The sequence below is a fragment of the Falco punctatus genome, assembly GCF_963210335.1.
Source record: "Falco punctatus genome assembly, chromosome: 4".
NCBI classification, from domain to species: domain Eukaryota; kingdom Metazoa; phylum Chordata; class Aves; order Falconiformes; family Falconidae; genus Falco; species Falco punctatus.
Genome location: NC_137583.1, coordinates 34189691 through 34201225, shown reverse-complemented (window position 1 = coordinate 34201225; position 11535 = coordinate 34189691).

Genomic DNA, 11535 nt, shown 5'->3' with positions numbered 1-11535 from the left:
GTGACAGACCATCAAGGTGACCAAGCCAGGACCATGTATGTCTTTGGGTTCCCATGATCTTGGAAAAGCAGTTTAGCTTCTGTTTGGAAATGCAACAAGGAGAAAGCAAGGCTCTGGTCCTGCAAGAGCTTGAGTAGGTTACTTTGCTGGGAGGCTCAGGGAGATTATTCACATGTTTAAACGTTAAAAAAGATCTCTTCTATTTAACTGCATGGAAAGCGCTGTCAAGCTTCCCAGGTTAAACATACTGGAAAAAACCACACAGTTTTTCTCTGCTTTTTCAGTTGATATCTTTGTGAATGTAGCCTTAAAGATGGTTAGAGTCTGCTAGTACAGCCTTTAAGTGGATGTGTTCTGTTTTAAAACAAAGCTTTTGAAACCATTCATTCAAAGAACCAACATAATTGTGTAAAGTAGTGGGGGGTGTGTGATTATACAGTACAAAGCCCTGTTAATTTAGCTCTGGCTGTTTTTTTCCCCCAGATATTTAACCTACACATTTTCTTATTTTAAAATTAAAACTGTGATTTTCTCTCATTTTCCTGCAACAGACCTGATGAGGGGAGAGATTTTTTATTCCAAAAGAGAAGTGATGATTCCTGGAACCTTTTCTTGGGTGGAGTAGGTGCATCAGCAGGGCTGAAAGCATGACTGGCTGTGTTGAAGCTAGGTGAAGTTTATCAGCAGAAAGAAGGAGATGGCAGTGGAGCAGCAGCTTGACAAGCGATGGTTAAAAAGCCTCACATCCAGTTTGCAGAGCCCTGGGTCTCTCAACTTCCCGATTAACAACAGTGAAATCCTGCAGAAGCTGGAGGCTAAGGAAGTGCCTCTGCCATCCATTTTCTGTTGTGCTGCTGCCACTGTTCTGTCTGGCCTCGATTTAAACATCCTGAGCAATAGGACTTCCCTGGAGATGTTGCTATAATAGTACCATTTGTTTCATCAGAGTTAAAGTTATCTCTAGTGTGCAGTTCAGGTAGCTGCTTGTGTGCTGAGAAGAGCTTTTGGTCATAAGAGAAAGAATCTTTTCCTGTCTTCCCACCTGGAGCTCTCACTAGAGCCTCACTGCTGTAGGCGGCTCTGCCATAGCTGATGTATTCCCGTTGTACAAAGGGAAAAACTGGAAAATTTGGTCACATTCACTAGCACTTCCTCTGGCCTGCCCTGCAAATGGAGAGGCCAGAGAAAATTAATCTGCTCCTGGTACCACAGTTAGCTTGATTAAAGCTTGTCGAGGAACTTTTCTGCCTCACCGCACCAAGAGTAGGATGCACTGTTGTTTCCAGGTCTGATTTGCTTTTGCTTCACTGAAGTAAAATTAATGAAACACTTGGCAATATATCAGAATTAAAGACCCGAATTAAATGTTGAAGATTGCTCTTGTGTTCAGTGTGTAAAAGATGTTTTGAGGGGGTTTTGTCCTTCAAACAACTTCAAAAGAATTTTTGGCCTAAATGAAATGAATTTGATTATTCACCTCTCTGAATTCTGCAGAAACAGAACCTTAGACATAAAGAAATTTCTATAAAGCCAATTCAAAACTAACCACAATGCTTTCTTCTACTTAAAGCTGTTTATTTTTAAACTTCTATTTTCTAGCTACTTTCTAAAGGGGTGACATTTACGTCTAACACCAGGTTCACAGCGAGAAGAGTGCTGGTCTGCTCCTGAATTAACAGTGAAGGCAGAATGCCTCTGGAGCTTTGAGGAGGATGGTTTCTGAATCTCATCTTATAAACAGCCACATGCTCAAGACAATGAACGACATTTATTCTTTTCCAAAGAGCAGTGTATTCTTTGTGTGATGCACTACATAAGAGGTGGATGTACTTTGCTTTTAAAATTCCAGAGCCACTTGAACTTGGTTAGCTTTCTATTTTTCAGAGGAACCGAGCCTCCCTGTAAACTGCTAGGCAGTGGTCCTGGGGGAGGGAAGATCGAGTGACATGTTAGTCACATACACCCCCACCACTTGGGCAGTGGAAAAAAACAATAGTGACTTTGAGAGAAAAGAGTCATTGACTCAAGAGGTCTGGAAGAACTCAATGTTGCATTGCAAGGCACTGGCATGAGTAACAGGCATGGAAGATAGCAAAGGTGAAACTGGAAGACTAATGTATAGAGTATGTACGAGGGATTGGGAGAAGCAGTGTGAAGGCAGAGAAGTCTTTCAAAGGAACAGGTTACCATTTGGCCAAAAAAAGGGGTGTAACAGTTACAAGAGGCAAGGGGCATTGGCAAGAGAACTTTATGGCCTGATCAAGATTGTCTTACCTGTGTAGTGCTGCTGCGGGAATTCGTCTCAGAGCTGCTACAGAGGAAATGATACCTATAAGAATGACAAGTCTTAGATTATACTTCATTAGATGCTTGTATATAATTTTGCTGCAATGAAACCCTTCTCATGAAAGCAATTTTTTTTATCTTTCCTTACTGTTAGCCCACAGAATAATTGAGTCAAATTCTACTACTTCTGAGTTAAAGGACTGTCTTTGTCAATTCCGTTCTGCACGTTGCTCCAGGCTTGGAAGGGGAGGGAGACCTTTCTGCATTCTCATAAAAGCCGTTAAGGTAGAAATGTGATGCTGAAAGTTCTTTACAGGAGCCTCTTCAGTGCCTCTGAATAGGCAGGCTCCACTTTTACAAGAGAACAGTGAAGATTTATTCATCGTTAAGGTGGGAAGTTTTTCTTGCGCTGGTGGTGATTGCTGGGGAAGGCTGCGGGACCAGAATACCAGCTGGCTTCTGCAGCTTGTGCACCTTCAGGCTCCACACCCCTGTAGACTCCTCTTCATCTCTTTTGGTCTAGTATCTCCTTGGAGACCTCGTGAAGGTTACAACAGTGGCTGAAATGGAGCTTTGCCTATTTGAACTGTCTGAAAACTTATGTTTAAAGCTTTTAAACACCTTTTTTTTTTCTCTTTTTTTTTTCCTTCTAAAATTAAATGTTTGTTCCCTGAACTCCCTTTTAGGTTTCAACTGACAGATCTCATTGTAATCCATTTGAGTGCTATTCTGAGTATACTTTCCAAGGGAACAGAAAACAGATGTGATAAATGCCTGAACATGAGATTTAACCTAGCATCTGTTGTTTTAAAGAAGTGTAACAAAACAAAGGAGTCTAACTGTGTTTTGTTTGCATTTAATCACCTTGATCGATTAACCTTGATCAGGGTGATACACCTGATTTTCCATAGTACCCTCTTCAGGTTACATTGAAAACATGTGGCAGAAATGTGTGTTAAGATAAACTCATTTGACCTATCCAGTTTGCAATGGTTATGACAAATTAATACTATTTTTGCAACAATCAGTGTATAGGTGGTGTTTCAGATAAAATTAATCCATTATTTAGAATAGAAATTCAACTCTCTCTGCAAGATAAGGAAGTGAAGGGAATCCCTCAGAGCTTGTATGATGTACTTGTATGATGCTTAACTGTAGAGTTAATGGGCTGATTCATATGTTTAACATAAACGTATGCTTAAGTGCTTTGCTGGGTGTAAATAAATTAGGATTAAAATGTAACTGCTTGACAAATATTTCTAAAATATTCTCCCCAAACTGAAAAGAAAGCACATGAGATTCATGTCCCAGAGACAATCTGTGTTGGCTTTATTGGGATTTTTAGAAGTTAAATAATGAAGTACTTGGATATTTAAGTTTTCGCTTGGGTTGGAAATTCCACATGGTTTATCTGTAGAAAAGGTAGGGTGTGCTTAGACCTTGCAGTGGAATGCTAACAAACAGAGGTGAAACTTTCTTACTCCATAACTGAGCAGGAATTGTGTCCAGCCTGTGAATGCCAAGACAAAGAATGAAAATAGGTTAGATTAGCACTTGTTTTAAAATCATTGTACCAATTATTTTTACTAATTATTGAAAAAAAATATTATTACAACGTAACAGTGCATTCCGATTTGTCATGCTAAACCTCATTAGACCTCATTTCAGGATCAAGTCACAAAGTTATGTACTTTGTTCTGTAGTTTAGGGTTTCCCATACAAATGCCCTGTTTAGCTGGTTTGGTTAAATTCTCCCTGTGTATCTCCAGATAAAGCTATGTGATTTTCATTTAGATTTGGAGCTTTTCTTCATTGTAAGAAAATATATGATCCTTCTCTATATTTACTTGTTGATGCCTTGTGTTACTGGAATGTAACGAGCGCTAGCAAAATCAATGTGCCTCTTCATGAGAGCTGGGCATGGTTTCTGTGTGGAGCAGTCATCACTGGCTGGTAACAGGGCGCCTACAGAGAGTGGCTTGTCAGAAGTCGTGGCTCTGCCATCGGCGTGCTTGTCACAGGCATGCACAGCGATGGTCCCTGCAGCTGCAGGAGCCTGAATGCTGAAGGCAGCTTTTCCACTGACTTGAATGCGGCTGATTTCTGACAGCCTGGTAGAACTACAGGAAGGTCTTGCAGCATCACCTTCATCTTCCGTGGGGAGGGACAGGAGGCATGAAAGAGTGGGGCTCCATGGGCAAAAGGCTGCACACACTGATCTTGTGGCCAATTAAATAGATTGCAAGGCCTCTTGTTAACTTCTGTCCGTCTACCAAATGAGCAGCCTGCCTGAGCAGAGTAAGATTACTTTCTCATTTTACATAAGGCTTTCACATACTATCCCCTCTATTAATCAACTAGATTAAAGGTTCTGGCTTCCTTGAACTCCTCTTTTCTTGTCTGATACACTTTGAATTAGATGTAACCATTATAAAACATATCAGAAGCAAAAGACTAATTTTTCCTCACTTTCTAGGTATTGTGAGTATTTATAGGTGCCACACTTAGCAGATACAGCAAAAATACATTCCTGCAGCTGCACATTTTAAGCAGCCATAAAAGCTATTCTTCGTCTGGCTTTTATTTCCTTGATGTAAAAAAATCTTATTTTGCATTTTCAGCAAGAGTAATTTGTCTGTCAGTGGACACATATTTTCATGCTTAGGCTTGTCTTTTTTTTTTTTTTTTTAATTGTTCTAGATAAAAAGAGTTAGTGCGTGTTGAAAAAGCAGTGCCATTAAAAAGGTTAATGAGCTTTGTACCCAATCTTACTCTCACCTAGTCCCACTGACTGTGCCACAATTTCTCTTGATTTACCTTGGCATAAGTGAGGCATAAGCAGGATCTGGCTCGGGTTAGCTACAGCTTTACTGTAATCCATAGGGCCAATGGCAGCACAGAAAGAAGGAAGCTCTACATAATCAGAAATCAAATAATGCAGTCATCCCTGCTTCTCCGCTTAGTCACTTGCTGGTGATATCAAACCTATGTCCAAGCCTGCACTAGGGGCACAACAAGCAGTTGCCTAGGGGAAGAGCAACAAGACCAGTCGTGTGTCTGAGCCCTGAAACTAGAAATGTTTTTGATTAAATTCATGTCATTTTACAGGCAGGTGCAGTGCTCTGATATCCTTATGTTTATTCTGCAGCTCACCTAGCTCTCTCTACAGCAGGAGGAAAAGGTGTTGGAACAGATCATTGAAGAAAGGGGGAAGAAGGAAAACAAACCAAAAATTGAACTTGTCAGTATTAGCAGGGAGAGGGATGTAACTGCAAACTAACTGGTGCGGTTCAACTCAGCAGAGACAATTGGGCAATTCTCTGTGCAGCAGCGGAGCTGCAGTCAGTCTGTCTTCTAGGTGGGGACCAGTTTCATTAACTTCAGTAAGATTGCTTCACTGAGTAGGATGAGCAGGATTTGGCTTTTAGAAAACTGCAGAGAATATTATTGCAGGGTTCTCAGATTTTTTTCTCTGTTTAAATTGGCTCAGCAGGCCTTGCAAAAATCCCTGTGGGTTTGAATAAAAAAATGATTTGCAGTTTCCTAGAGGCCAACAACTGTTTCTTCTCTAATCAGATATTGCCCTGAAGGGAGCTTCGTTCTCCCTGTGGATCAGGCAGCGGTAATCTAAAGTTACTTACATGGGGCCAAATCCTGCTTGCCAGCATGTTTTAAAGAGGGTTAGTAGTTTATTTTAAACCTAAGTCCACAGGGGCTCTGGATGTTGTACAGAGCATAGTAAGATTACATGGCAAAAGTTTCTGTCCTTGATGATATTAGTGGTTGGGTACACTTTTGACAAAGACATATGGCTGTGATTTTCCTACCTTGAACTTGAAAGAGGAGTCAGGATTTAATTTTATGTCAGCACCCGGAGGCTCTTTATTTCTTGCCTTTGCTCTTTATTGCTCCCACACTGCAAAAACATACACCAAACTGAAGTCTCTAATAATACAGCCTATGGAAATCACAAACGCAAGGTCACACAGTGCTTGCTATCGGCCCCTGAAGTCCAACTTGGCCACTGCTATAAAAGCTGAGACTCTTCTGACATTGACTCTTCTCTTCCTCTGCTGTTGGCCTGGGAACACTAGAGCACTTACTAGGCTACAGAGTTTTCTTCCAGATGCATCATGAACGGAACAGTATTTTCCAAAGGGGCTACTGATCTTCACCTGGAGTCAGTGGAAGCTGTCAGTGGTCAACATTTCCAGTATAAGGCCTGAAGTTAAGAGTCGTGCACCTGCTCCTGACAGCTCATATGCAACTGCTCTGTCAGATCAATAGCAGGATTAAATTCCAGACTCAGGCTTGGCTTTAATTTTTTTCAGTAGATTTGGATTTATGTGAGAGGAAAGAATGGCAAGCCATCGGGAGAACTTCATCCCTTTCCTCTTCCTCTGTTGGTACTGGCCAGCGCTCCTGTGCCAGATGATGCAGGTGGCTCCCCTGTTAATTTTGTTAAGCTCCTGTGGATGCAAGCGTTGATGGAATACTGTGCTAGCAACGAGTTGCCTGCAGCTGTGGGTTGGTTGCTCTTCTTTTAGACTTTGAATGAACCTGCATATTTCTGAACTTTGCTGCTCTTGCACGATACTGGCGGTAGTACTGGCAGTAGATCTTAAAATACGCCTCGGATCAGACAGCTGAGTGTTTCCTCATTTTCAGGGGTTTGTTCTGTTTTGTGATGGTTGTACAATGACCGACGAAATAAGCATTTGTTTTTCAGTTTGAGGTAGCTAATGGATTTCAAAGCTATTTGCTATTGTAATTTTTGGCTTAATTGTTTTCTCTCTGTAACTGTATGCCTTCACTTCCAGGATTTACTCTTACATTCCCGTGTAGTTAGATTGAGGCAGATTCTGTACACTTCCACAAAATGACACTCTGTTCAATAGCAATCAGGCATGCAGACAGAGGAGACAGAACCTGCAAGAAGATTATTTTCATCTGCTACTCAAAATGTAATTTCTAACCTGCTTTTGGAAAAAAAGACACCCCAGTCTCAGAAAGTGGGTAACGTATCATTTTCTGTGGCAATCATTTAAAACTGCTGGGCATCTGACTAATGAAGGAGACAAACAAGCTGTACATGAGTCAAATTTCTGACTCGGTTTTACAAAGGCTTTTTTGCGCAGGCACTGATTTATAACCAATGTGCTTTTTGAAATCCTTGATTTGGTATGGCATGTGGGAAGGTTCTTGTAGGTCGGCATCACATCTAACATTAGGGTGGTATCTAGTTTCTGTAAATATTGATTTCTTTTTAAACAGGTTGACTTTAACTTGTTTTTAATTAATAATGGCAGATGTTCAACTGGAAGAACATCTAGGGATCGTTATTCTAATAATGTCCTATTAGCTTTTAAACCTTCCTCTTAATGTAAATCTGTAATTAGAGTGCTCTGTCTATCTGCTGCATCCTACTACAAATTCTATCTGTAAGCCAATACACTGGGATGCCAAAAAGCTGTAGGGATTATAAATTGTGTCTTATGACTCTGCGTTTCAGGTAATTGCACTCTGAGGACAAAGCAGAGTAACGCAGCAGAGCTGCAGCCACAGCTCCCACCTCCTCCCAGTCCGTAGGGAGAATATTCCCTTGGGTGGAGGATGCTTTGACAGCAAGAGGGGACTGGAGAGGTGGAGCAGTGATTGTAGTCATCGTGTCCCATGAGCACAAACAGAATCCAGATGCAGAACAGACCTTGGGGCTGATGGCGGTATGTCCTGCAGCTCCTCCCTTGCAGAGGCAAGCTTGGTGATGGTCTGTCCCAGCCGGGCAGGGCAAAGAAATGCCTCTGGCCCTGGGGGGAGATCGTTGTCCTCTGACTTTGGCCGAGGATCTGTGAGCATTACAGCTGCTTTGCATGGGTCCCTGGCTACATGACTGAGATGATGCGTGGTGGGTATCTGAGGAGGCTTTCCCTCAGCTGGAAGCTTTTGGCTTTCTGTGTATTTGGATGGAGGTTTCTCCCCTAGGTTGTTGTTCCACCACCTCACACAAGTTCAGTTACCAACACACTGGCACTGACTGGGCACTTCCTTAAAGCAATTTTATATCAGCGCAACTCCGCCGACTCTCACCAAGCCATTCCAACACCAAACTGATATAACCCATCAGTGAATCAGTCCATGAGGTATGTCTGTAAACACACAGGTATAGAATTTAGCTGGTTTAGTTGTTTTATCCTTGTAACTTGTCTCTTACAAACAAAACCCAACCCGTTTCTTTCACTGCCCTCTGCTGGCATATTCACTTTTCCTCGTATTAGTCCTCATGTACAAATATAACATCCATTTCATCCGTGGATCCCAAAGGAGAAGTTGTCATTATTTGCACGTGGCACAAACCAGCTGTGCAGAGACCTTGTTAGTTGCCTACAGAAACATCAGCAACATCCAGACCTTTGGTGGCCCCCAGGGGTTCAGGAGAAGATCCACAGTCCCCTGGCTCTCACCCCACCTACTGTGAGAGCTGGTCTTCAAAGTATTACTCACAGGACACTAATTCCATTCACATTTTCTGTTGCAATAGAAAATGCTAGTTCTTGCCATCAGATAGGAGGTCATATGTGATTCTGTATATTTAATGTTTCCCTTGAGGATGTAGTGTCATTAAACTCCTTCAGTGTTGAGTCTTAGCTGTGTACCCACATTGAAATACAATGAAATTCTGAAAAGCTCACTCCAACTTCTGGAGCCAAGCCTGGAGTGGCATAAATCTGCTGTACGGCCTGGGAGAGACTTATTTCTAGTCCTTGCAGTGACACAATTTTTTTTTACTTATCTGCAAAGATACATTTTCTTGCTCTCTCCCCCCTCTCTTCCTGCGGTCACAGTGCTTAGCTACTGGTTTAATTTAAAATAAATAAATAATGCTCTAAGGTATCCATCAGACTGGATCACTCTTGAAAGGTCACTCCATACTCACACGGCATGTTGAAGTTACCAGCGCCTGCTGAGCTGTTCCTCTTATTTATCCTACAGGCTTCCCATCGGCAGTGTCTGCCTTTGGTAATTAGATAATCTGCACAGAGGCAAGCGGCCGCAGATTTTATGCAGATGTAGGGCAAGGACCAGGTTCCATATTTTTGCATTTCTTTTACAAGACAAAGATGCCCGATACTCTTGAAAGCCAGAAGTTGGCAGTGAGAGCTTACAAGCTGCCGTCCTGATACACATGCTGATGTCTCCAGTTTGTTTCGTTTAATTCCATACCCTGCTCCCTCCCAGCATGCTGTGCCATCTTACTCAAAGACTATCCTGTATGTTGCTTCTTGCTGTTTTAGGGAAGAAACCATTAGGGGTGTTTTTTTAATTACCTTGTATTTCTCAGTGTTTAACTTAATTCTTTCATTCAGGCTGTGCTTGAAGCATATCCTGCCTGATGTGACTAAGCTGTTGACTCACTTCTTTTATGGCTGTAATAAAACTAGATCTAATGACCAATGTCTGGATATCAACCACCAACAGCATTTGCAAAAAAAATCCACATTGTTCCTTCTCAAGGTTTTGTGTCCTGGTGTAACATTCACTTGATTTAAAGTACCGGGTGAGCATGGCCCAGTTGTAATCGCAATTTTGTTTTCTTCTTTTGTAGAGATTATCAGCTTGGCTTTAGCATTATCCCAAACCCTCCAGTTCTGAAAGTTTTAAATAGCATTCTTTTGGAATCTGTCCCTGCAACCATTAGGGCTGGTAATTGCACTGAAAGACTTAATGTAGACAATTAGCTTTGCACTGGGCCCTAGGGGTTTCATAATTTTATGAATTTTCAGCTTGCCTCAATTTTGCCATCCGTCTGGTATAATTTGGGGGCCTCTCAGCCCTTGCTGGCATCTCAGGTGGGCTGTTGCCATTGGTTCCAGCCTGTCTGTGCCAGGTGGGGGAGGGCAAGTGTCTTATTTTTGTTTGCAAGTTGACCCCAGCACGTTTCTGTGGTGTGAGGAAGGCTGCAGTGAGCATCTGCATGAGAATGTGGCCCTTGCACTTTGGCTGGTGTCTTTGCAGAGTACAAGGTGAATCTCATGCACAGGAATGTGGCATGAGAGAAGCCATTTCCTCTGTATATCCTTGGTAGTTTTCTTGCCAGTGGCAAAATAGTGGACTTTTTAATGTCGTACAGGGCATGGATAGGAAGGAGAATCAGGGACATGGAACTGAGTCCCTAGAGCCTCCACCATCTGCTGTACCGAGGAAAGCCCACAGTAATTCTACACATTCAGGCGAGACTCAGGGAAACGATGGGGATTCGCCCTAAGACATCTGCAGTTGCAAGTCTTGTAAATTGAGATTGTATCACAGTACGTGATGCTGGAGTCATTCAATTACATAAGATACACAGTTTCATTTTAAAGAAAAAATATGTTTCTGTACTGCACAGCAGCAAAGATTAGCTTGCGCAGATGAGCTGAGGGACTAGGAAAGACTCACAATTCGGTGGACTAAAGAGTCTGACATTTCTTGTTTAATATCTCAGGATTTTAGAATCCATCTCACAATAATCCCAATCTCATAATGGGATGTTGCTTTCAATGAATGCTAAGTTTTATTATTAAAAAAAAAAAAAGCCCCAAACCCAACAACGGCAGGTTCAGCAGATCTGAAGCTTTTTGTGAATTCAGATGATACTCAGCAAATACTTTGGGAGGGAAACTGGAAACATTTGCTCTGGAGAAGCCGAATTATTTTTCTCAAGCACTCTAGCTTTTGCTTTGACACAGTATTTACATTTCAGAATTGAGCTGTTACTAAAAAACGTAAATTAAACAAAACAAATAGAGGATGATTCAAAAAAAATTGGAAGGTGCAGACAGTTTGGTTTGATATATTATACACCCATTATATGCACAACTCTTAATTTGGAGATCTGACTGGCAAGTTTTTAGTCTGTTGGGGATGAATGCTGCAGGGAAAGCTGCCCTGGAAAAATAAATTGAGGCTGGATGTTAAACACGACGCACTGGTTTGTGCCCTTAGTACCAATGGAGAAAAATCAATGCTCCTCAGAATCTGGCTTCCTCTTTCCTAAAGCCAGCAGAAGCTTTTTTTGGCATGTGTACAAGTCTTATGGACTTCCTTTCCTTTGGCCTTTTCATCTTGCCACAAACTGAGTTCACCTGAACACCTCACCTTCCTGTGTGTAATCAGCAGGGCGGTAAAATACGCATCTAAGCCTCGGTTCAAAAGAAGTTTTGATGTTATATTGAATCACTTTGTCAAGTCCAGCGACGCTTACTTGGAATA